Source organism: Epinephelus lanceolatus, chromosome 4 (genome assembly GCF_041903045.1).
Source record: "Epinephelus lanceolatus isolate andai-2023 chromosome 4, ASM4190304v1, whole genome shotgun sequence".
Classification (NCBI taxonomy): Eukaryota; Metazoa; Chordata; class Actinopteri; order Perciformes; family Serranidae; genus Epinephelus; species Epinephelus lanceolatus.
In genome coordinates this window covers 8,917,501-8,944,557 of record NC_135737.1, presented here as the reverse complement: position 1 = coordinate 8,944,557, position 27,057 = coordinate 8,917,501, and the positions used below count along the sequence as shown (strand labels likewise).

Genomic DNA, 27,057 nt, shown 5'->3' with positions numbered 1-27,057 from the left:
GAATTGCGATTTTCTTTCCTCCCAGATAGAATGAAGAATGGGGAAAGAAGAAATCTGTGGCTCACAGCCATCAAACGGCAGGGTAAAGATGGAAAGCTGTGGGATCCAGCCAGTCACTACACCTACCTCTGTGGCACTTCATCACAGGTTAGATGGCTAACATTAGCTAGCTAGCTAAAGTCAGTTGATCTCAACAATAACATGAGATATTCAAAGCCAAGAAGTTAATTCTAATGAATGTTAAGTAATGAATCGACAGGACATGAATTGAATGAATGAAGTGACAGAGTCATTCGTCCACACAGAGGCTGGCAGCTGAAAAGGGCACACACCTCCTATCATTTTCACTTTCTCGTCATACTGAAGGTGATCAGGACCTCTTAAACTCTCTCCATAGCATGTAGCCTGACTGGCCATTTCATCTGAAGGGGAAAGACTCAACTGATTTGTTTTTATTTACACTTTATGTGTGTGAAGAGCTCTGCTGGCAGTCAAAATCCCATGTTTCTATCACCTATGACGTCACCAGCACATAACCCGTTGTAGTCCATTGTAGTCCCGTTGAAGTCATGTATTGTCTTATATATTCAATGCATTCTTCTTCTTGGTAAAAATCAGGCACCTACAATGCCAAACCCAATCACCAGAAAATATGACTTTACATTTTGACATTATTATTAAGCAGATTAACACTATGGTTAATGTGTGGTTAGGTTTAAAAAATGGTTATGGTTAGGAACAGATCGTGCTTTGGCTTAAGAAAGCCAGCCCATTCTTTTTTCAAAGTTGTCAGCTTTGTCAGTGATTTCAGCATCAGACACAGAAGGCAAAAGATGCTTTTTGCCATGGTATGATATGCTACTGAGCGGTGTCAGTTTGTAATGAAGCTGGACAGAACCTTTCATGGTCTTAAGATAGGGTGCTGGTCAGCTGGACCGCACCTGTTGCAGCAGTATGATACGCTGCTAAACAGCGTCGGCTTGAAACACTGCCTGTGACGATGTAACATAAAGAGCTGGAAAGTACCTATAGGGTATCCAGGAGGGCTGGTGGATAAGTCCAATAAACCCATGCCTGCCACCCAGGAGCCTGGTTGGAGCTGACCCATGATGGGTTTTTTTCTCAACCTCACCATGTGCTTTTGTTGCCTAAACCTAAGCTTGTGTTTTTGTTGATGTCCTGGCGCTGTCCTGGAACATCAACAGCACATGCAGGAGGATACCTGATGTGTAATATGTAGACCTGAAAATCCACTGATAAAGCGGCCATATGCGACGACTTGGGATCAGAATGTGTTGAAATACCTGGTTTTGAGGACACAATTCCTGCTGGAAAAACTCGGTCTCGGTCAAAACAAGAGCATTTTTTGTGATATTATCGCAGCTGAAAAAACAGCCAGGGGTAGCTGCAAAACACCTTTGCTTGATGCCTAAAAAGCCACTGGAAACACAGCAATGGCTCACTAAGTCGTAACAGCTTTCACTGTTTGTTGGTCTTGTACAGCCATCCACCATCCCCACCACCCTGATGACAAAGTCAGCTCATGTACAAATTCACTTTTAAAACGTTTACAGGAAACATGCCAAAGTAAAGTATTTGTGATCTGCAGAAATGTACAATGCCAGCATTTTCTTCTGGTGACTGGGCTTTCACACACAGTTGTGGAGACACAATGGCTTTATTCAACTTTTTCATATAGGCTGTAGTTCCCTTTAAGAGGAGAGCAACAGGACATATAAGGGAAGAATGAAAACAACATATGACAAAGGTGCCCATTCAGATTTGGACACTGTGGTTATTTTGTGATTATTTAGGCCACACAGGGGCTCAGACAAGTGGCCTTGGAGTCACAAGCCCACTTCTGTACCATATGGGCTGCTGTCTGCCCACTGTCAGTGCCTGCAGGGAACAGGGAACATGACAGCATATCCTAGCTGGTGGCTTCATACAAAATTAGAATTCCCCTGTCAGAAAACATCAGATGTTGTTCCAGAGTAATTTAGCAGGCCATTTAAATTTCCTGGCTGTCTTTAAGGCATTTCTGCTTCATTAGATAGTTTACTGAAGAGCACTACAGAAGAGACAAGAAACAAAAAGGGGATGACAGGCTGCAAAGGTCATGAGTCCAGTGAGACCAGATATGCTCTGTGCTTACCATCCTAAAAGCCTGAGTGCATGACAAAGATACTGTTGTTTGAAACTCTACCGTAATATGCAAACCTTTATTTTCCATTTGTCCTCTCAGTCCCAGTATCACGCAGCCTGAATGCAGGTTGATTATATTTCCATGCAGACTCTGTCCTCCCTAATCGTAACACTGGTCTATGTTCTTCCAGTATAAACATAATATTTTTTTTTTTTCCCCATAATTCATGAGTTGCTTGAATTATTTTGAGGTTTTCATGGACTCAGACACTTGAATGAAACAGCTGTTAAAATTTTAAGCCCAGCAGCTCAAACTGAATAAAATCATTCTCGCTCTGTCAGCCAGATTCAATAGAATATTGTTCTGTTGTCATGTAAGAACTCAGCAGAAAACAGACTCCTGGTACATTTTTGGGGAGCTGGCCTATTGTTTAGGAAACACTGCGCTGGCATAAATGTTCTTCCATTATATTGCTTTGTGTATCACAACATCAAACCACGACAGGATATCAACAGGCCAACCTGCACTTAACATCATTTTTATTTTATTTAAAAGGGACAGTGTACAGCTGAAACATAAATGTCACCGTTTGATGCACCGTACCAGATTATAGCTTCAAGCTAATTCGCGTCTGTAGTCCCTTGGCGGGTCACAGTAAAAAATACAGCACAATAACAAAACAGATAAAAACAAGCAAGTGATAAAAGATAGAATGTAAAAAGTCCAAACTCCTTCTAAGTTCAAGGCGTCTTTCTTTCACCCCAAAATACAAACCTGCTGAATAGTTTTGGCTACACAAAACAATTACTGTATGGTTCATTCTTATCAACCCATAACAGACAAAGTTAGTGATTAGCTGGTGAGGAGTATGCAACATCATGCAGTTAAAGAGTCAGATATTTTTCTTAGGAGTTGATGGTTTCCACAAACAACCCAATCACAAGACAAACTGCTGACATTGTTTCTGCGAACCATGGACACGTTACCTTCGCATGCTATTATGTAGCAAATACAGTGAAACTTTAAGTTGTGGTCAAGCTGTGGTTATGCTTAGGCACAAAAACCACTTGATACCCAGTGTTGGGGGCACAAGACCAGCAGAAAACTCAACAATATCTTGGAGAAAAAAAAAAAAGTATCAAGGAATTATCCCTGCTGGAAAAACTGATATCATACGTATGAAGCATGCATGTGCAAATCTAACATATACTTGATTTATAGAAACATACAGTGCCAACATTTTCTTCTAGTGACTGGGCTGCCACAAAAAGAGCTAAAAGGAGAATGCATATTGGACTTCAAATTGTTGGTTGGCCAAAACCACAACTCCAAGTGAATGCTAGCATTGCCACCTTTCAGCTTGATGTGTAAATCGGCTAATGTTTGCTAACATGTTGGCTATATGTGTCAGTGTTGCTGTCTACAGAAGCTAATAGAAAGTCCTGTTTCACCATGTTGGTTGTCAGGGTATCATCATCTTGAAAGCACTGAGAAGGTGCATTGAACAAATCAATGAATGGATGTGTCAAAATAAGAAGACATTAAAAAATATACACAGTATATAGAGGCAGTGCAAGTGCTCTTCTGAATAACTTTAATTTTCAAACCTTTGCCTCACCTTAAAAGTAGCAGATCAGAAAATACTCATTTCAAGTCTGGGTTCATTTGCACAGGTGCACCCTGCACATTGGAATTCTTGCATGCTTCTTTTCTCATTAAGTAAGGGGGGAAAAAAATCCACAAACAAGAAAACTTTTTTTGTGGTGTCAAGGGATCCATCTGGGAGGAGGCCAGCAGGACGTTTTTAATAAAGAAGGCAGGGAAACAGTGTTTAGATTCAGATGGCATCTCTTTGAGATGATTTCTCAGAGGACGACTGATGAGATGGAAGTTACTTTGTCGCTTGTTAGTCAAATTAAACATTAGGTGTTGTGCAGAAGTTTTTATTAAGTATTGTCCTAATAGCAAATGACTTGAACTTAGTTCATTAGAAAAGTGGAGGAAACAGAGGAAAAATAATTACATTACTGTGAATCAATTACATTTTCATTGCCTTTGGTGTGTTTATGTGTGTGTATTTGGTCCTGAGTCCAGCTTGATATCTAGCTGATATATTTTATTGTGATGATGATTAAACTATAGTTATTAAGTTTCTTATAATAACCTCTGTGATTACAGATGAGATCAGTTGTTGAGAGTCTCCCTTAACAGAAAAAAGGAATACATCAAATTCAAATCCATAATTTTTTTGTTCAATTATAAGATAACCCCCCACTTCTGGTTTAAATTTTGCTGTGAAAATTGACCATCTAAATTCATAATCTGACTTTTAAATTGTAATTGTCACATCTTTTGTCTTGTGGAATGATTTAAAAACTTGACATGTTGTTGTTGTGATAAGGCTGTGTGGTTGGAGAAATGACACAGAGCCAATTGTCAGAAACATTTTTATGGCATTGTACATTTTTGGAAACTACAGACATGTAACATATGTTATTATGTAGCAGGTATTCTGAACCTTTCTAACAATGCTGTGATTTATGTGTGGTTATGTTTAGGCACATAAAAATGGTTATTGTTAGGAAATATTACATTTTTGTAACATATAAATTCAGAGAGGGACCCACATGAAGAGCAGCAGGCACGTGGATCTGGAACAAAAGGTAATGAAGCTGATAAAAACAAAAAACAAAAAAACCTCCCAAAACAGGCAGGTAACCAAAAGTCCAAAAGAAAGATGAACCAAAACCAAAACCAACCAGGATAACACAATTAACACAGGGATGAACTCAGTGAAGAAATCCAAAACTGAACACAAGTGGCCAGGCAGGATACAAAGCAGGGAACGACACCATGAACAAATTGACAAGGAACAAATAGAAACATACAGGTATATATACACAGAAAACTAATCACTGAAACAAGACACAGCTGGAGTAGGTGGACACAAGTCATGTCATCATGTAAGAACAAGCAGCAACCTCCCAGGGTGAAAAATGACACCAACACAGAAGTGCCAAAATCTGGAGATGGCCACTTGAGGCTGGCTGCAGAAGCCAGGCGATCCCCATAGCCCCTCATGTTAAAATGTGCAACTTTACAGCACAAATAAACATGTTTACAGTCTTGTACAAAAAGCAGCGTTGGTCTCTATCACTAATTTCCCCATTCATGGCAACTGTACAGGGGGTGAATATTTATATAACTCACCTGTTTACATTTTATTAAGGCTTAAAGTTACACATAATTAAGGGCATGTCCTCAGCTTCTCAGTCAGATCCACCCTTCACTCCCCCAAAGCATCAGCCTTTCTTCCATATATGGTCACCTCTGGCTCCAAAACAACAAGATGGCCACAGCTGAGGTGCCAGACTTGGGGCCCTGTAACGGGAGTCCACAAATCAACGGGTGATGTCACTGTGTCCATTATTTTTACAATCTATGCTTAGAAACGTTGGTAAGAAATGACAACTTAATGTATCCATGGTTTGCAGAAATGGACAATTCCAATGTTTTCTTATGACAGTTGGGCTGGAATAACAGAGCCAATCAACCTGCTCAATGGGAGTAAGCCAGCATTTAATAGCCAGCTACGGTTAGTCTTCATCCTGCTTCAAACACACCACCTTTTCCTCATATCATTGTGACATGTCTTGAAATAAATGCCTGGTCTTTGTGAGAGACAAATCAGAGAAACACCCTCTCCTAAAAATTACAAGTATATATGTTAATTTTTGCTTTAGAAAATGTGTTTACACAGAAAAGTAATGCTGCCTCCACAAAGGCTGGATTTGGTATATTTCACATGTTACAACCCCTACTATCTGATAACTGTGGCGCATGCAAGAAATTTTACTTAGCACTCAAGGAGATAATTTGATGGGACTCACCAGTTGAACTGATTTTATTCAGACCGAAAGACTGCAGCTCTTGTGCCAGCAGAGCTCTCACCCCCATTATCTCCCCATGAACAGCAGACCAGTGGTTTCCAATTCTGTGCCATTATGCCTAAAGATTATAGAGGCTTTCATTTCAACCATACACCCCACTAGGTCATTTCCCTGTTCGCTTGTTCATTTTATCAGTGAAATCAGCTGCTGCAGTGTTTTTATGAAATGAAAATTCTGCATTCTCCTGGGTCTTAATGGCGCATTATTTGAGGTTTAATACAGTTCAGTACCAGATCATCAGCGACAAAAGTCTTCCCATATGGGGTCTCCAGGATTAAACCTGATCAAACCGTGTGTGTGTGTGTGTGTGTGTGTGTGTGTGTGTGTGTGCTGACATCTACCAGCCTTTCCTCATATTTTCAATCCACCGAATCAGTCTATCATGTCTAATCTATGCTATATTTGTTGTAACGTGTGCATGTAGGTCAGAGATTAAACTGTGTGTATAACAGCGAGTAAGAGAGAGGAAGCAAACACTGGAGAGCTCTACTACACTCTCTCATTTGTGTATTTAATCACTTAGACATAATGACTATTGTGACTGGCTGAGGATCTCATTTGTAAATCCATAGGTGTTTGTGTGTGTGTGTGTGTGTGTGTGTGCGCGCGCGCGCTTCTTTACTTCATCCCATGTCTTTATCACCAATTCAATTCTAAACATAACTTCTGTCTTGTTTTATACCACAGTGTAAAAGTCTGTGTTTGTACAGTATGTGTGCATCATGGCAGAGGGCTCTCCAAGTTCCCCACCCTTCTGTTTATTACCAAGTCACAACTCATCCATCACAGCTATTCATTTGTCTTCCATTGGCATGTCTGCTCATGCTCCCTCAGGTTAACAGCATTGGCGTTTAACTGAGAGATGCAAAGCACGTTTCCACTTACACAGCGTTACAATATTCAGCATTCAGTCCACGTACAATGCTCCCCCGATGCTGCTAATTCTAATTCACGGCCGCACTGGCAACAGCAGCCACCCCTCATGCCACCTAAACCCTTTCTTTCCTCACCCACTTTTTTCTCTATTACCCCTCTTCCATCCTTCCTCCCGTTCTTATGTCAATCACCATAAAAATGAACCGACACAGATTTAAAATTCACTTTTGCTGTCTGTTCCTATTGAACCTGACCCAGTTCTTCTTTCAATGAGACTTAGAATATGCTATAATTGTCTTGTCCTTTGTTATTTAAAGTAAAAACCTATTACCATTCACACCTTTAAAAAGCACTGAGTGTTTTGCGTGTAATGTCTAGAAACCCAAATGGCAGAAATTATGCCATTGTAGGTTTCTGCGAACCATGGACTCATTGCATTTGTACGTTATCATGTAGCGGATACATTGAAACTTTACATTTCAACAACACTCTGGTTAAAATGTTAGGTTCAGACACAAACACAGCTTGGTTATGGTTTGGAAAATATCATGTTTTGTCTTAAACTTGGCTTAAAATACCCGCTTTTGTGGCATAATCCCCCCTGGAGTTAGATATTGATTTTCTTGGCAGTACACCCGCTGGAAAAATTGGTAAGGTTTGCTAAAAAAAACAGCCACATTCAGGAGCTAAAGAGCCACTGGACACACAGCAATGACTCGCTCATAAACAACCAGTTTTGTTGTATTTGGTCTCCAACCGCAGTCTGCAGTGGTCTGAAGCTTGGCATGTGTCTCACCAAGGTGTCACGCCATCCACCATCCTCTCTACTTGCAGATGTCAGGTCATATATTACATCACTTTAGAAATGCTGATTTGATAATGCAGATTTTTTTCTAGCAGCTGGGCCGTGTTTTTAGTAACTTTCATGTGCTGCCTGAGTGACTCCACACACACCACATTTCATTTGGAAATATAAAAAAGAAAGTACCTACACATTTGCAGTGGGATCAGGTTGCTGACTTTCCTTTGCTACTTTCCTCAACACTCTCTGCTGAGAAGAGACTCCATTGCTCTTCACATTTAGTTCAGACACAGTGGCACTCCTTTACACTTTTCCTCTCAGTATTTTCTTTTCTCATCAGAAAGCACCTTATGTATTAGCTTCCCTTCACACACCCTGAGCACGTATTTCAGGTTTCAGTACAGCAAACTCCGTGTGATCTCTCCCTCAATTATTTTTTTTGATCGAAAAGAAATACCACAAAGTCTACTGGTTCAACTCTAGTAAGCCACCCTTTGTAACTGGGTTTCACATTGCAACTAATAGTTTTAATAATGGTTAATGAATGACTATCACTAATGCTTATACATGCAGATAAGTTACAAAGCATAAATAAGACTACTTTTAATCACCATGGATGGCATCAAAATAAGGACTTATTTCATATTTTTAATGTTACATGGGCTATGTAGTAGGCTAAGCAATTTTTCCACTCCATGTTTTGGCAATGTAATGGGGGGATCACTGTGAGGTGAGAGTAGATAATCATCAAGGGTTGGGGAAAAATGCATTACACATCAAAATGGCGTAGCATAACGTAGGACGGATGGTGGGGGGCACATATGGAGTAGGTAGTCTGGGGTCCTCCCTTAGTAAACGTTGTCAAGCACTTTATTTCCTATATTCAAGTGATTGTTTTACCTTCAGCAATGTATGGTGGGAATGTCTTTTTTTATGTAACAGTAAACACAAAATTCAGGTGGTAGGTGACAATTTAAAATATAAAATTATAATGGAATATAATGCAGTAAGGCTCTCAGGCACTCTGTATTGCTTTCAAATATTCATTCTGTGGTTGATCTAGTTTTCTCATTTAATGTAATCCCTGCTGAGTCAGGACTCCTGTAAGCATTATTTATTCTCCAGTCCTCCTCTGTTTGACAAAAGTGTTCTGGTTAATTACCTGTTTGGTCGGGCTAAACCGGCTGTTTGGTTCACAAGGCATAACAAGTTCCAAGCTTCAGGTCTGGTGGACCCTGAGGTCCCTGTTATGCAGTGCTGTAAATAGTGCTTGGTGGTAATGTTTTTTATAAAGGAAGCCAAAAGTCCTTTGTTTGGGGAAGTAACATCTTAAAAGAAGTATTTCACTGTTGGAAAGATGGTCTTTTGAGGAAACTGGGCTGTCTTTGTAGTAAAAAGACACAAATACTTTTGAAAATCCTCCTACATGACCAAAGTAAACAGAGAAAAATGTCTGCGGCATTTGTTTTGCTCAAGATGTAGAAAACCTATAACTACCAGAATGCACCGCACCGTGCCAGGCCAATAAATGTTCCCGCTGGTAGGTGATGTAATGCGAGCTGGGCTGTTTGACACAGTGGTGGCCGACTGGCAACAGACATCTTGAATTACAGTTGAATATTAAGCCAAAATATGTATTCTGAAAACATCTGAGGTAAGAAATAGACGGTGTAGTAACAGAGTCTTGATTTGTGTTTAATCAGCACTGCCTAGTTTTAGCGTTTGTTCAGAGTTTGGTCTGAGTTGACAGAGAATGAGAGAGAGAGTCCATGGTGGCAGCATGGGTCACGGGCAGTGCGAAAATGCGGAAGTGCAATCTGTAGTCGAGCAACTGCCAGCTCCCCAGGAAGTGTGGCAGACTTTAAAGCTAATTTTCATAGCGGCCAAATAGTGGAATTACAACTTCCAAGTCCATCACAGAAGACTTTTTCCCACTGACTTACACTGTGAAAGAGACGTCTGTAAATCAGTGGATACATTTTTCTTTTTTTTAGCATCACAAGCCCTATGAAATGTCCAATAACATTTGGAAAGTTTAGAAGCGCCACAATATTTAACCTTTTTCTCTCTATTCAAGTTAGTCGTCTCGGTTGGCGGAAGTCCCTAGTGCGCCTGGTCACTTGCTGTATGGGCCCAGTGATGCAGAAACAATGCCAGTCATTCAGCAGTTGAACGATTATGGCTTCATGCATCACTGAGCAACCTTCATAGGGATGAACAGGGTCCCACCTCCAACGCTGTATCCAGGTCTCTTTGAACATCCATGGCAACAGCCCACAGACAGCTCAAAACCAGCAAATAATGTGAAACGCGCCATCCAGCAGTTTTGTGCTGAGGCATGAGCAGGGAGATCTGGACACTGGTAGGATGGAGAAAAGTTTACTTTAGTCCATTTACACATACTATCCACATTGTTAGCATACAAAGCTGGTTGAATATTAGTGAGTTATCCCTTTAAAATGCACACATGGCACCATTTCATGTCAATGAAACAATAATTTATTTACATTATTTTATAAACCCCTGGACTTTAAGAACTCATATGTGTCATGTTCACAGAGAGAATGGAAAACTTTGAGGTATTTATTTATCTTTAACCATTGTTTTCCCTAGTTTATTTTTATTCTGTTTTATCTAGTTACTTTATTTTTATTCTATGGACATTAAAACATCCTATTTGTTAGTTTGTTCTGTGTTATGTGGTTTGCTTTTTAATATTTTATTGTCTTATTGTTGTAATTTTCTAGTCTTGCAAAACTTTTTGTGTAGTTGTTTGTGTTATCCTGTGTCTGTGTCATTCCAATTCTGCCATGTGAAGAGCTCTGGGCTGCATGTTTGTATGAAGGGTGCTAGATAAATAAAGCTGAGCTGAGTTGAGTGTCAAGAATTTGTTGAAGCTAATGATGGGTGGGTGCACATTTTGGAGTCATTTTAGATTCAGTAGGCTATAAGGGGCATTTTTAGGCTTACATGACTTCTTTTTGGACAAAGTACATTCTGCAAATAAAAGCTTCTCCTTTTTTAGTTAATAAACAAATAAAATAAAACCGGTTTTAAGAATTGTGCTTTTAAAAGTGATGGGAGTCAAAATCAATGACCATCAATGTCAAATATCCATTATATTTTAATTCTGCCATGCCATCACTTTAAAATCATATTAAGCATTTTTGATAACATTAGGAAAATGTATTACCACGATAGATAGATAGATAGATAGATAGTATGGGTGTGTCTTTTTGTTCGAACCCCTCGCGCACCCTCTCGTGCACACCGCACAGCCCCTCCCTCCTCTGCCACTCAGTCAGCCTCGTGCGCCTACAGCCGCCTCCAACCGGCAGAAAGCACGCGCTGAAATCTGCAGCTGATAGTCAAACTTTAACCATCTATCAAAAATGTCCCCCAGCAGCAGCTGTCACTGAAAGGCGGCATCAGGCACAGAGGGATGGAGCGCAGGAATTAACCGGACAAAGGAGGAAAGCTGACGGACAGTGTGACGTTCAGGAGCCTCGGCGAGGATTACCACGGTCTCCAACGGTGGGGGGTTTTTTCCCTCTAAAAATAGGCGACTTTGGGTCTGCACGCCCCCACCTAGAGATGTTAACCGAGATGTTAGCTTGTTGAAAAAAATGCTTCAGTCATTGCCACAAGATTGTTAATGTTCCTCAAATCTGCATCTCTCCTCCTAAAAATGTTTGCGGAGCTCCTCGGTGGATTATCTGAACCGATTGTCAGCTGTGTGATGTATAATTGATCACGGAGGACGGAGCTGGACACCGCCCGGACCAGCTTCAAGGCTACCGGACCGGGATTGTATGTCTTTTTGCCTGGTTTGTGAAAAGAAAAAGGCAGTCAGCTTCCAGCTCTGCGTGCTGGCGGATGGAAACTGCGCGCATTGCCGGAATATTTCGGGATTGAGATAGTTCAATTTGTTAAATAGGGCCCTACCTGGAGGGATAGCTGCATGTTTTGGAGAACACACCACCCGTCCATACACTCAGACGGATGCTTGGATAAGTGAAAAGGTTACTTGCACTCAAGGACACCCTCAGTGTTAGTCGGTGTAGTTCTCTTAAAGTCTTTGGGTTTTGAAGCACAAACTGGAGCTGCGCACGGATTTTAAGTGGGATTGAAGGTATTTAGCCCCCCGACATCACTTTTCTGTGCTGCGTCTCGCTTTGGATATCCCTCTGAGGACTGTGCTCCAATGAAAAAGCAAATGTACACAGATGGCACGAGCTCTGACGCCCCTGTTACTTTGAATGCGTTATTGGAATAACGGTAATTGGGATTTGGGAGGCGAATGGGAGGCTAATAGGAGTTATTCAGCAGCCATATGACCCCCTCCATCCACCCACCCTTGTCGTTTGAGGATCTATGTGTACGTGAGTGCGTCTCGTAGTTTTGCTCGGTGAGACCACCGGCACCTGGATTCCCGGTTCGCCCCCTTTTCTTCTCTTCTGCCTGACTGCGCGCACGTCTGTTCCGGTAATTTCGCTCCTGCTGCTGCCGCTGCTTCTGCTGCTGTCCGGTCCAACACACATACACACACACTCCCGTTTATTCAGCCCCAGAAAACTACCAAGAGAGCCTCTCTCTCTCCGCGTGTGGATGGGAAAGGAGTCGCGCAGGAGAGGAGAGCAGGAGTTGGGATAAGCAGCCGAGCCTGATCGCCTTTTTAAAAAAAAGCCGTGCGGGGCTCCTCGTTGTGATTTAACTCATCCATTAGTGGACGGATCGGGAGAGCAAGGAGAAGGGGTTCCAGAGAAAGAGGGACTAGAGGAAAGAAGGTGGAGATCGATGAAGGTAAGGCTGATTGATTGGCTGTTAATAATGCAGGGTGTGTGAGATGGCGGAGGATGCTCGGTGGGACCGAGCTCTGCTATGCAGCTGATTTTTTTTTTCTGCCACGGGGATGCCAGGCTCATCGCGGTGCCAACAATAGTTTTATTCTTAGTGCCCAGGAAATGAATCATCGCTGTAATCTGATTAGGCTCTGCCATAACCTCGCTCTGTGTGTGACTGCTCTCTTTTTTTGCGCCTGTGTTGGCACTGTTGGTGGACTCTGCCATTCTCCAAGGCTACAGACAATTTATTTAAAGCTCTCCAAAATCTAGCACAGAAGCGCTCGCGCTGTTGACAGTCTTCTCTCTGGTGGCTCAAACGGTGAAAGGCTAATTGTTATTTTGGCGTCTCACTTCTGTGTTGCGATGCCTCGGCCAGGCTGGCAGCCCCGCCGTGCCTGTACAGGAATGTGTGCGTGCATATCTGTATGTGTGCGTGCGTGTGCGTTGGGCTTGCGCGCGCGTATGGATGCATCCGTTCGCGCGCGCGCGTGTGGGTGGGAGCGCAGTAATAGAACCCATTTTTGGGGGAGCCTTCTCTCTCTCTATCTGTCTCACTCTCTGTTTCTAAAGCTGCCTCATCATGCCGCTCCAGTTGACTGGCGTTACAGCCACATCTATTATGCAGGAGGCTAGGAGATGAGAACACAAGAGGGGAGGAGAGGAGAGTGAGGAGAAGGAGACAAGGCTGAGGGAAAAAGAAAGAGGAATAGAGGTAAGGATCATAGAGTCAGACCAGGGTGAGGTGAGTAAAGATGGTAGAAGTGAGTAGCGGGAGCAGTACATGAGGGCGGAAAGAAGGGTGGGGGGAGGACGAGGAGAGGGGAGGGAAGGACCAGAGAGTGTTAAACAAGGATACAGAAAAAGACAAGGGCAGAAGAGAGGAGATCGCAATGGTGATGAAGTGAGGATAACAGAAAGGAGAGAGTGAGATGAGGAAAGATGGGAGAACGAAGGAGAGGGAGCAGTAAAAATAGGGGAAGGATGGGAGGAGGGTGAGGAGAGTAAAGAGGAAGTGTAGAGTGGCAGTCGGGGTGAATAATGCTGGGAAACATGACAGTAAGATATATGTTTGTAATATGTTAAATCTGAAGCAAAATGTTGTACAATTTCACCCAATATATGCAAATGTAAACTTCCCCTTGTAGACAGAGAGGAGCAAAGTAAGATCTGCTCTTAGAATAATCAGAATTAGTTATCCATTGAGCCGGCGGAGCATCTCTGTGAAAATAAGACTAAACAGTGGTACTTATAAGATGTGTGTGTGTCTGTAAGACAGAACAGTAACAACACAGCAGAGCAGGACACAAGGCAAAAGAAATGGTTCACTAACAGAATCCTATTCAGAGCCAAGGAGTATTTAGGAACCAGTGACAGCTCTATGCTGAGAGAGCGTCTGTTTCCAAAAAAAGATCTGATTAAGCGATCCAAAAAAAAAAAAAAACTCTCCACACTTAACAAGCTGCTTGTAGTTCATGGATAGATTTGAACAAGTTGACTGGGATTTCCGACTACAGAGAGTTCCTTAGAGGCAGTCTGATTCCCAGGAGCAGTGTAAGAGAAAGTGACCTCAGTATTTCAAGGTCTGAGTAAATGAAGAGAACTGATGTGCTTTTAAAACCATGGAGAGCTCCGACATGGTCACAGTGACACAGTGAGCTGCAGATATTTTCAGAACCATGGAGAGCTCTGACACAGTTCAGATCCCTGTGTGAGTCTCATGTTGTCAGCACCGTGGACAGCTCTAACATAATCCAACACAGCCACTTGTGGTTTGTGGATAGATTTGACACATTGACTGGAATTCAGGACCACAGAGAGCTCATCCAAAGCATTCTGAGGTTCAGGAACAGTGCAATAGAAACTGACCTTACTGGTGGGGGGTCTGACAAGTTTTCAGCACTTTGGAGAGAGCTGATGTGTGTTCGGACCAGTGGAGAGCCATTTGTTACACAGTGAGCTCCTACATGATCACAGCACCATGGATAGTTCCAACAAAGCTGCTTGTCATTTATGAATAGATCCAAACAAGTTGACTGGTTTCAGGCCCAAGGAGAGTTCATTAGAGGCATTCTGATCCCGTGGACAAGTATATTTGTAACAGACCTTGATGAGGTTTGAGAGATTTCCTCACAGTCCTGAGAGCTCTCGCCAGCTTCTCCAGGATGTTAAGATTTCAACAGTTAATCCAAATACAGCTAGTCTCTGTGTGTGCTGCGCCACCTTGCAATTTTGTCCAGTCATTGCAATTTGACTATTTGAAATGGGTAAAATTTCATTTCATCATAGGGCTGCGCCGAGTGTATTGATTCGCTCAGCCCCTTTTTGACACCCCCCCGCCATGGCACTACTGCTACTGCTGCACCTTGGACAGAGTCCCATACAAAGTGACAGGTCAAACACACTGCTAGTGATACTCAATTGCTTTAATGGGATAAGTGACAAAATCAAGCTGTTTCCATGTGTGGAGTCGGATGTTAGCTGTTGCTGCTGTGTTAACTTGTGCTAACCGAACAGGGAGAGAAGGAGGAGAGCAGCTCACAGCAATAGTCCTTCAGTGCTGTGTCGAATGGTAGCAGCAGCTGTTGCTGTTGCTTTAGATGGTTTTCTACCCGGTTCACACTACAAAACATTTCTGTCCATTCTGACAGTCACTGTGTCAGATTAGGTGATTGTGGAGTCATAAAATCGTGACGTGACAGTCGGCCGACAGACATGACAAACTACACGAAGGTCCACACCAATCATCCCCGGTCGTCTTTCACAACGTGTGTGATGTCATCGGGTTATTCTTGTCATATTTTTATTAGTTTTACTATTATTACAGTCACTGTGTCTGTTCATGTGTCAGCTGAAATGTTGTTGTATTAAGTGCCACCAGATGGCAGGAGCTACATTTGAAGTACCATACGTAAACATGTAATACACTGAATCCTCCACAGTTCCTGCAAATGTTTCACAATAAAAGCCTTTTTAGAAAATGAAGGGATTCTCTCAACCAAAGTTATAAGTGGCTTTTATTTTTATACAGATACAGGAAGTGTTGCGTTTGAAATGACAGCGTGATGCATTAACTTTATCAAGGCAAACGGGAGCAGATAAAAAGTAAAAATATAGAAATACAGAGGGAATAATAAACAAAGATCTGTCTTTAATGTAGTCTGTTTCAAATGTAGCTGGTAGCCTCTGCAGTTGTGGTGAGTAAAAGCCCCGCCACTATTTTTTAATTTTCTTACTTTATGTCCGTCTGCATTATGAAGAAATAACATTGTTTGCTAGCTTGATGCTAATGACAGTAACTCACCAGGTTGACAAAGTGCCTCTGCTGTTTCACACCACATTTTTTCCCCTTTTACTCTGTGTGGTAACATCCCTAGAGGAAATATCAAATGTAGTTGTCTACGGCAGCAGATCGCTCTGTGTTTCTATTGGTCAAAGTGACGGCTGTGACAGGAGAAGTCGTGAATGACAAAAAGAAAATCAAACATGCTGGACTTTCTGTCGTGAGGCGTCTCAGACGTTGCGTTGGTTGTTGTCTACTATGACACATGACACGAGATGAAACGATGAATTATCGTGTACGACACTCGTTGTTCTCGATCCATGCCGACAACTTACGTCACTGTGAATCTGGCTGATATCATGTAGTGTGAACCAAGCATTAGGACTACAGAGAGCTCCAGTATGGTACCAGTGTGAGTGAGCTCCTGTATGATTTCAGCACCATGGGAAATACTCATGTAGTTGAGGAGCCATGAAGAGCTCTGTCATGCTGAGCTCCTACATGGGTTTAACACCTTGGAGAGTTCTAATTAAACTGCTTGTAGTTCATGGATAGATTCAAACAAGCTGGAATTTGGACTAAGGACTGGTTCTAAGGAATTATGACACTGATCTCAGCACTAAGGGGGCGATCACACAGAGATGAAACACTAGAAGCGCGACGCCAGTAACAATTGTTTTCCTGTGATACGGTGCGTCTGACTGGCGTTCAAACGTCTTTTTGGATGGGCGTTTTTCCGGCGTCTTTTTAGACGCGCGTTTTTGTAGACGCTTCTTTTTAGACGCTTTTTAGACGCGCGTAGACACTGAAAAGTTAAAATATTTTCAACTTTTTGAGAGTCAGATGCCAGTAGCACCAATCAAATCAAATCCTCCTTTCTGTTTTGTTGTGGCAGTTACGGCAGTTTGGTCAGTTACGGCAGTTTTACCGCACTTACGAGCAACAGACAACACAATGCAATCCGAAGATGAGAAATTTATCCTGACAATATTTGATTTTGAAGAATTATACAACACACGCACACCTCAGTACTAGTTTCATGTAAGCTACTGTCTCTACTGTCTTTGAGGGAAACACTAGATTCAAGGGGAGATGAGAGGAGGTGTGTGTGTCGCCTGGTTGTGCACGCACCCCCACTCCACAGGCGCTCATTGCTGGGTTTTTTTTGTCTAGCGTGAATTGAATAAGCGCTTCCAGCGTTTCAAGTGTCTTTGAAGCGTCCGCGTTTCTGCGTCTCATTTCTGTGTGATCGCCCCCTAAGGTCTGACATAAGACCTTCAGAGAGCTCCAACAGACTCACTAATAAAGCTACACAGTTGTGCAGATCAATGACATCCCATACGTGTTGGTTTCAGTTTCCAGTGTTAAGTTTCATATGAGCATTAGAAGTTTCACAGCCACAGACAAGTTTGTACAAAGAGTATAAGCTAAGGCTCTTCTACTTGAATAAGCATTTTCATGCAGCACAGATGGGCACAGTTAGACTGTATTTTTATTTGAAAGACATAATCACCCCAGCTTCAAGGGCAACATTGTTAAGGTGCATAGAAGCTGGACAGATGAAACAAAGCAAGAAATCTTAATTCCATCAGATAGAGTCAGTGGACATGTGTCTTTCCCAACACGAGATGAAATGAGCTCACAGGGCAGCAGGTGGATGTAGTGGGTGATTCTATAGCAAGACACCGAATTCCTACCATTCCTTGCTGTTTTTCAGCTGACCCTGACCTCTGACCTCCTTCTGGAAGGAGGGTTAATTGAGAAGAGAATATTTGCAATGCAATCAATAAAATACACAAGTATCATTATTGTGATTTCGGTCAATAGATATCAACCACATCTATTTTTAGTACCAATAATAGGCATTTATAGGATGCAGAGAACTTTGGACCTCAATTAGAATGCAAGACCATACGGTTTAATGTAGCTGCTTAGTATTGAAATCATAGCAGTCAGCTTCCTCTGCTTCATTACACATATTTTGATTTATGACTAATTCCTGTGATAAATATTGTGCATTAATGTGTGTTTGCAGCCATAATTTGCACCTTCTTTTTAATGTTACTAGCAATTGCAGTGGTTAAATCTGACATTTGCTACTACCTCTAAATTATAGGAATATATTTACCCACAGTTCTAATATATTTTGTGAAGTTTTCAGGATGCAGGGTTTTAGGAGGGAGGCAAGATGGTGTTTCAATCTTGCCTGCTAGGTTTGGCAATTTTATATGTCAATTTTCAAAAATTGGGTATTGTGTCAAAATTGAATGAAGACAGTTTCGATTATGTTTGCTACAGACTTCCTATTGTTGTTTTGGTGCATGAATTTACTGAGAATGTGTGTGTGTTATAAGACAATGGAAAGTTGTGTACATGTTATCATGATGCACCTAGTTGCAGAGGCTTACTAGAGAGATAAACAGACAGACAGGTAGGCAGTCAGGAAGGATATGAGTTGACAGAGACAACAGGCTGTTGCAGACGGAGACATGAAGACAGGCCAACAGATGGACAGACATGCAGGTAGGCAGACATTCTCTTACTCATACAGTAAACAAAAGACAGTCTGGCTTAAAGCAACTGGCAGACAGGTAGACATGAAGACAGTCAGGCAAAAGAGCAGCCAGCCAGGTGGCAAGCCACCCAGTGTCATGCTTGAGTGTGATGATAGAGCCAAATGTGTTAATGTGACTGGAGTGATGCATTGTTTTGTGGCGACTATTATCATATGGAGAGCATTACAGTGTGCTTCACATCCCATTAGCAGAGAGAGGGAGAGAGAGCACATCCCCACCTCCACACTTGCTCTCAGTATGCTACTCTGATGTGTTTTCCTCCTCCCTTTACCTATGACACATTTGTTGGCGGCTGTATTTTCCATTCTCAGACAGCACAGAAAAGACCCAACTGTTATCTGTTAAAAAAGATTCTCAGACACAGGTCAAATGCATCTAATCAAGTTCAAGTTGTAATGAGATTTAATGGGGATGATATTTCTTTTACGCAGGACAAAAGGAGAAGACCTGGAAAATGTTTGTCTATTCCATGGATAATTTGCGTAATCGCTTGATGAATAACTAAAATAGCCATCTGTCAAAATGACTCACCGATTTAATCCATAGTCATTTCAGCACTACATCTGTTATAATCAATTTTTCAAGGTTGATTACAATGAAATTGAGTCCAATTGATTATGTACCAGAATGTTTACCTCAGGAGGGTTTGAATGTGATCTTTTTTGGACTTGAGGATATTCTGAGTACTGATGACAAATACAGTAGAAAAAAGTACATAATTGATTTAAAGCATCACTTTATTCATTGATTTGAGTTAACCATCCATTGAGAATGAGTACTCCCATGTTTTGTTTGTTTACAGTTACAGTACAGTACAAATCTGTCCCTAACAATATTTTCTTTGTGTTTGAAACATACTTGGGTTATATAAAGCGTGAGCCCCTAGTCTGATAATGTTGGAAAAATATGAAATAAGTTTTATTAATGTCAATTCAGCCTCAACCCAGTCTATCTCTTACCTTAAGAAAGTTTCCTGCGCTTGCTTTCCAAACTAGTGCAAAAATGAAGAAGTTAAATGGCCATAAATTAAAAGTACCATAACACTTCAATTAAAGGCCCGGGCTATTATTTGCTTCAGTCACTGAACTCAACAGGCTTTAATTCATTTACATGAAATTGTTGCTCAAATTGTTTATTTAAACCAGCATGAATATTAGTTGTGTAAAAACCAGGCTTCAAATAACATCTTAAAGATGAATCATTCATTTTATCTAACTCAGACAGACACCACATCAGAGACAAAGAGAGTTACGACAATCGTTTCATGGCACCCAGCATACCAACACAACATCACTGTGTCCTGTTAAAACAAAACTCACTTGGATACATTTTTTATGAAAAACACTTTTGATTATTTTGATCAGCGGACCCTCAGGGACTAAAGTAATATGAATAACTTACAAGATAATAGAGGAATGGACATACAGTATATTCTGACTTTATGGCTGAATCAGAAGTAGGGAGTCATGACTGTTTTTGGTCTCTCTTGTGCACCATGCCGGTATATCTGAAGGAATTATGGTCTTCTTTGGAGCTCATGGTTATATTTGATCAAAGCAGCTAACTAACATTAGCTCAAGTGGGTGGCCAACAATCTGGTTTTATACATCCAAGAACTTCTATAAAAGTGAACTACTTGGCAACCAGACCAGGCATTTGATTGAGACAGGCGTTTATTTGTTAAAATGTGTAGCCACACTGGGCGAGTAAAAAGGGACTGGGCTTGTCATTGAAGTTGTACGGTGTTATGATTTTAACAGTAAATAACAAGAAAAACTCAGGCCTGCTGTATCTAGTGGAACGCTGTGCATTTCAGACCCTGAAATTATTACAGCCATTATATTTTATTGGCAGCCACTGGTCGTTCAGCTGGCACCTTGGCCACCATCCGGCACCTCATGATTAGATCTCTCTGTTCTTAAACCTGCTCGCCAGCCAAAAAAAGAAAGAAACAAAAGGAAAGTAAACAGGCTGAGGTACTTCTAAATTCATTTAAGCTTTGCTCTGTTGAAAAAAAATAAGACTTTTTTCCCCCCTGCTCTGAGAATTAGGTTTTGATCTTTGCAAGCTGTCATGCAGAAGTGCTTCTTTTCATTTTGGTACATTTTTTTAATGTCTGTTGTCATGGTTTTTAAGTGGAACAGGCTATCAGAGTTAATTCCAGAAGCTGTACTTGTTACTAATAAAGGCTTGTTATGTAACAGTACCCCCCCCCCCCCCCACCCCCCAGTGACAGATAAGCAGGTAAGAGGCCGTCACAAATATCCAGATCATAATGTGTGATTTACATTCTAGTGGAAATTCTGCATCCTGTCTGGTTAAAGAATTAATCTGTGGCTTAATCCCTCAGCCTAGAGCTATACTCCCAATCCCTCCATCTATTCACCCATCTGTTTCTTCATCCATCTGTCCATCCATCCATCTAACCAACCATCCAGCCAGCTTGCCTTGCCTGCATTCTTTCCTTTTCTTTCTTCCCAGAGACTGTCTGATTGGATCGGGGGGAGATGTGTTGCAGGTGCACTGCAGGTCTACTGTTTTCTACTAAAGACATTACATATAAATGAAATGCTATGCCGACTATCTGTACTTCATTCTTTAGTCCCCAGGAGTCCCCTTCTTATCAGCAAACTTCATTTCCTTTGTGCTGTCACTTGCTTTGGAGACACTGCATGATGTGTTTTCTTTTTATATTCAGGCAGCAGTCCTATACAGCAAGAACACCACCACCACTACTGCTGAGAAAATAGGAACTTCAAATTACTGTAATTTAGTCAGATCCCCCCTAAAGCTCAGAGAAGTGTGGTGTATGTTTATCTTAATTCCTTTCCATTTTAGAACAAATCTCTTTACGTTATAAGGTGTAGACTGATACTTACTCTAGACCCCATGGTTCTATTATAAATATTACTGTAATAGTACTATGGCTAGATTCTAAACATGCATTAGGTTTAGCTATTGATTTCCTCTCTAATCCAAATAGTTGTCATTAGTTGATGGATTATGCCCATTGTTGTTATATCCACCAACTCCCACACACACAGGCTCTAAGTATGCCACAAATACTGTGATTAACTGTTAATTTATTTCTTCTCTTCCTAATCTTCACCTCTCCTCCTCATCTTTTGTTTCCAGTTTATTTTTGTAAATTCTTTTGTTAAAAAGGCTTTTCTAAATAGACCACAGGAGTGTGACCTACATTTGTGCCCAAATAAGGGATTGCAGTTCCTTTGCTTTGTCAGACTAATGGAGAAATTATAACAGTGGTGTAAAATGATCGCCACTAAATGAGTCCAACTTCTAGACACTTGTTTTTGTCAAGGAGCTGGGGTTTCATGTGGATTTCCTTGTTGAGTTGGTCCAGGACCATTATGGAGTAGATTAAAGGTCACAAACGTTGGTCAGCTGAGCAGGTTACCCTTTGATGCTGATGTCTCCATTTGTTGTATCATAGAGAGACCACTCAGCATCGGTTTATTGGTAGATTGATTTTAACAATGAATCACTGACACATTTTATTGATATTTTATTAATGTCATGGTTGTTGAGTCACTCGGTTACCTGATCAACAGAATCAATTATTTATTGAGTTATTTATTTATGAAGCAAAAATGGACACTGACACTGCGATGAACATTTGTCACCATTTTGTAGGGATGCAACGATTATTTTCTGGAGTACTCGATTATTTGCTTGGTCCATAAAATGTCAGAAAATGGTGAAATATGTTGATCAATGTTTCCCAAAGCCCAAGATGGCGTTTGTCTGTAACCCAAATATATTCAGTTCACTGATATAGAGTAGTTAAAAAAAACACATATTTACAAAGCTGGAATCAGAAAATGTTGACTTTTTGTTCTTAAAAGAATACTCAAACTGATTAATTGATTATCAGATTAGATGGCTATTAATTCAGTAGTTGACAACCTATCAGATTTGTTTAATTGTACCATAGATTATGTGATAAATCAATTGATATAGTGATAATTTAAAAAAAAAAGATAATAATAGATCAACCTTTTGCCACCTGCTTTTCTCCCTACAGAATGATACATACATTTATTTTAACTTTGGAGAAAAAAAAACACTCTTTCATAAAAGAATCCAGTTACAATTTATTATTTAATGGTAGTTGCTTACATGCTAGTTGGTTAGTTCATTAGATATACAACAGAAACATAAAAAATATGGTGTTTTTGCACCTTTAAAGCAGTCTGGTGGTTAAACATTGTTAAAATATTTGAAAATACAATGTTCAATTTCATTGTGAGGGTCCAGCTATCACATTCCATCAATTTGTTTAGGTAGAACCCCCCAGGTTAAAGCAAGTTCAGTCCTGTGTCCGAGCTTAAACCAGTTTTATGTAAACTGGCTGAATTGGCATTTGTCATTATGATACATCCTGGTCAATTAAAAAGATGCCTACATCAGCAACCTGTGCGGACAGCATGACAGTGTTAAATCGAGCTTGTATTGCAGTAGTAATAAACCATATGACAATGTAATTAACATAATGTTATGTTTATAAATGGCCTGACAGACTAATGGACTAACTAAGCGTCAGACAGGCTGTATGCAAATTTACTGCCCAGCCAAAATTGGTGTCGGCACCAACCTTGGCTCAAAGGAGACCACATTTCAGTAGAGGTGGGAGGTGAAGAACTGGCACACTTTTAGTTTGTTTACTGAAACATTCATGTGCTTTTATGGGTGATGAGATCCGACATGGCAGCATTAGTCTCTGTAGAAAACTGAAACTGTGCTAAGATGACATTTTGGATTTGAAGCTGATGGAAGTGGTGTTCTGTCTGGCTGCAGGGGATAGAGTGCAGCTCTTTTGAGCTGAACTTCAGTTGGACACTCTGTTTTGCTCACCTCAAAAGCACCACAAAAGACGAGAAATGGCTGATGTGTGAAGTTGAAAGCAATTGGTAACAAAAAAATCTGTATGCCGTGATACTGTAAAACCATGTCATTTCTTTTTAAGATATTTTTTAGGGCATTTTTGCCTTTAATTGATAGGATAGTGAAGTATGAAAGGGGGAGAGAGAGGGAGAGACATGCAGCAAAGGGCCACAGGCTGGAGTCGAACCCGGGCCACCGACACCCCAACCATGTTACGTCTGCAACCATTATCATACCCTAAAAGTCTCACACCATTGCAACCCAGGTTGCAGCACATACAGTACAGATTAACATACTGTATTTAAAGAAGAAGCAATCAGGAGTGAGGAATCCACACCCACCATATTTGACATACAGTCAGTGAAAAGCAAACTAAATCAGACATAATGAGGGAGCCCCCGAAACATCAGTAACACTTTCACAGTTTTTCAAATAAATCTCTGTTGTCTTTTCTACTGTGCTTTAGTGGCTTTCGTTTTTGTGAACCGACAAATCCAGATTCCTTCTCAGGACAGCAAAGATCCATCCTGAATTGAATTAAAAAGCTCAGAGCAGATACGTAACTCTAAAATGTAACAAGGGGAGAAGTTTCTTTTTTCCCTCCTGCCACCGGATTGGGTCTTCACGTGTGATCTGACAGCAGAGGGACTAATGAGAAAATGGTAAAACGTGTCAAGTTTAAATTGAATATGAGCCTGCCTGGTGCAGACCCCCTGAGAACTGACAATGTGAGGACACATGACAAGCACAACTCCAGTGTAAATTCAATATGGATGTCAGCATGCTAATCTCAACAGGACAGTGATCTAATGCTCATCACGTCTCGCTCTGTCTTTCTGTTTCCATACCACTGTCGATCACTCTCGCTCTTTCCATCTCTTTCTTTCCTCTCTCTACCCTTCTTCCTAGTCTCTCTTTGTAACCTGACTTATTCCTCTATCAGTCTCTTTCTGTCTCTCTCTCTCTCTTTTTCAAGTTGAAGGTCATATCTGACAGCTGGCTGATGGATGGGGCAGTATGATTCAAGAAACCTGAACACAATAACACTCTGCGTGTTTGTGTATGTGTGTGTTGTGAGCATGGTCAGAGTAGGGTTGAGGACCATTTCCATTACCTGGAATTTGGTACTGGTACCCAGTCGTACCCATTTTGGTACTCCATTCTCTGGAATAACACAAATGTAATTTTTGAGCAAGCTGCAAGGGTGACCTAAACCTGCTGTCTCTCTTTCTCTCTCTATATTCTGCACCAGTCATCAGCTCATCTGCTCTTCTCTAATCATGCATAGAGGTAATTTTTAGTCTCTGTGTGTCTGCTCATGTGCATTTGTGTGTGTGTCTGCTCATCTCTCTCGCTCTGCTCAGACACAACGCACAGAAATGTGGAATAAATACATAATTGCAAATACAAAAATCACAAACATCACTAGGCTATTTCTTGCTCTTTCTTTTTCTTTTTTTTTATAGGGGCTAAAAACAAATATATATGGACATGAATTTGTATAGCGCCTTTATGGTCATCCGACCACTCAAAACGCTTTTTACACTACGAGTCATATTCACCCAGTCACACACACATCATACAACGGTGGCCGAGGCTACCATATAAGGTGCCACCTGCTACTCAGTTTTTAACACACTCACACACTGATGGAAGCATCATCAGGAGCAATTTGGGGTTCAGTATCTTGCTCGAGGATGCTTCAACATGCAGACTGGAGCCGCCCCAAATGAGAAAATACATATATAGAAAATAAAAACAACAAAAGAAAAAAGAAAAATAAAAAATTAAAAAACTTCTAAAATAAAACAGAGAAGAAAATTGACAAGAGGCCAGAACTAGCCCTGCAGATCACGAGCCAGCCATGGCGCGTCCTGTCTGGACAGCCCAGTTGGTTAAATTTGTGTCAAAAGGAAGCTTGCAGCTTCTTCTGCTTCGGAGCACTCCACAGGGCTTTTCCTTCATAGTTCGGTTGGTACCCTTAAAAGTACAGAGTTCAGTTTACCCTGACAGTGAGAAATAATATAGAAGGCTGATGTGTGTGTGGATGTCTGTGTGATTGACTCAAACTAAGCAGTACGCTGACATTTAATTAATTATTTAATCACTCAATCAATCATTTAGAAAAGCAGTCATAATTGACAGTGACATTTTATTAGGTAGTGGCTCTAAAACTAACCTGTGTGTCTGTTATATAGTGTTATGGCTCTGCTGCTGGCCTGATCAGGTAATAGGGGGCTGCTTGTGCAATTGGGAAAAAGCAGATTTTTGGGTCAGTGGTTAAGTTTGGGGTTAGGGTTAGGCAAGTCACATTCATGGCCACGGTTTGAGGTTAGGGTAAAAGGGTTAGGAGGTTAGGGATTTGGATGATGCAAGCCTATGTAATGTCTCCATGAGTGACATAAGTAAACATGAGTGTGTATCAGTCCCCTTTAACATTCAAATACTTGAAATTTTTACAGGCAGATATACATGCTGCAGAGCTCTCTCTCTCTCTCTCTCTCTCTCTCTCTCTCTCTCTCTGTGTTTGTGTGTGTGTGAGGCAGATGGAGGTTGCTGTTAGGTGAAGCCTCTGTAGATTTACCCTCCATTTCACTGCCCATCACAGTATGAGTGCACACAGACACACACACACACACACACATACGCACACGCGCGCTTGTTCTGGTGAAACCTGACTGCTCCTCTTATCCACTGCAGTCAAGCGCTCTTTTGAATCTACAACTATTCCCCCCCTTCATTTGGGTTCATATCAGGGACGTTCAAGAGTCCTTATCAAGTCTCTGTAATAGTATAACATGTCTATATTTTTAGCATTTCCTGTTAACAGAACAAAGATGGAAGATTTCTTTCAAAGTTTGCAAGGCTAATGCACATTCATTTATGAAACCTACGATCCTCTGGTCTCCCTCAGGAACTGGTTTAGCAGAGGTGGTAAGGCGTTCGGTTCCTGACACATCTCATCTAATGATGAATTTAGTCAGTAAATGTGTCTGAATTAAACAGCACTCATTTAATATGTAGCATTTGCTGTGTGAAGTGGTAACTCTGCTCTTTTTAACCCAAGCATTAATGTATTAATGTGTTTTATTAATGACTTTCTATGATGTCAGTGAGGTGTCCCGCCTCTGCTATGAGAAAAACCCCAACTCAATCTCTGTGCATTAGAAGAGCAGACATTTTAACAGGTTGCTTGATCAAGGATAGGTTAGGGTTAGCTGTATCAGCTGTCACTGTATATTTTAATCCCATTGTTTAACTTCATATATGAAAGCAGTTATTTGCATTTCATCCATTTATTAATAAATAAATGTGTGAAAACTCAATTGTGGTGCTCCTTGCAACAAAAAATTGCAGCTTTCCAAGCTAGCAAAAAACATCTTGTTCCCGCAGGTTGAGATTTTAATAAATGTTATATTGATGTATTAATTTTCTCCATGTATATTTAATGAAAGAGCAATGACATAACCTAAATTTTAGTCCTCTAAATGTCTGCTTTTGACTTTTAGTCCATAAGTACGACCTTATTTATAACATTTGTTGCCTACATTGTTTAAAGCTTAACCTAAGTAGACTCAATTGGGGATTGTAGAGGGATTTAGATTCAATAGACAGGTTTGATAGTGGTATTGATTTGATAAAACACTCTTAAACCCCAAACACCAACCTCTCTCCTCT

General features: G+C 40.9%; 1 protein-coding gene across 2 annotated transcripts in view; it reads left to right on the top strand.

The window, feature by feature from the left end:
• Positions 1–11,110: 11,110 nt before the first annotated feature.
• The window catches only part of LOC117260308 (leucine-rich repeat and fibronectin type III domain-containing protein 1-like protein), a 575,214-nt gene continuing 559,267 nt past the window's right edge, over positions 11,111–27,057 (top strand). For both annotated transcript variants that reach the window (XM_033632283.2, XM_033632282.2), the window contains exon 1: positions 11,111–12,577. The gene's annotated coding sequence lies outside the window, so the exon portion shown is untranslated. The remainder of the gene's footprint in view (positions 12,578–27,057) is intronic.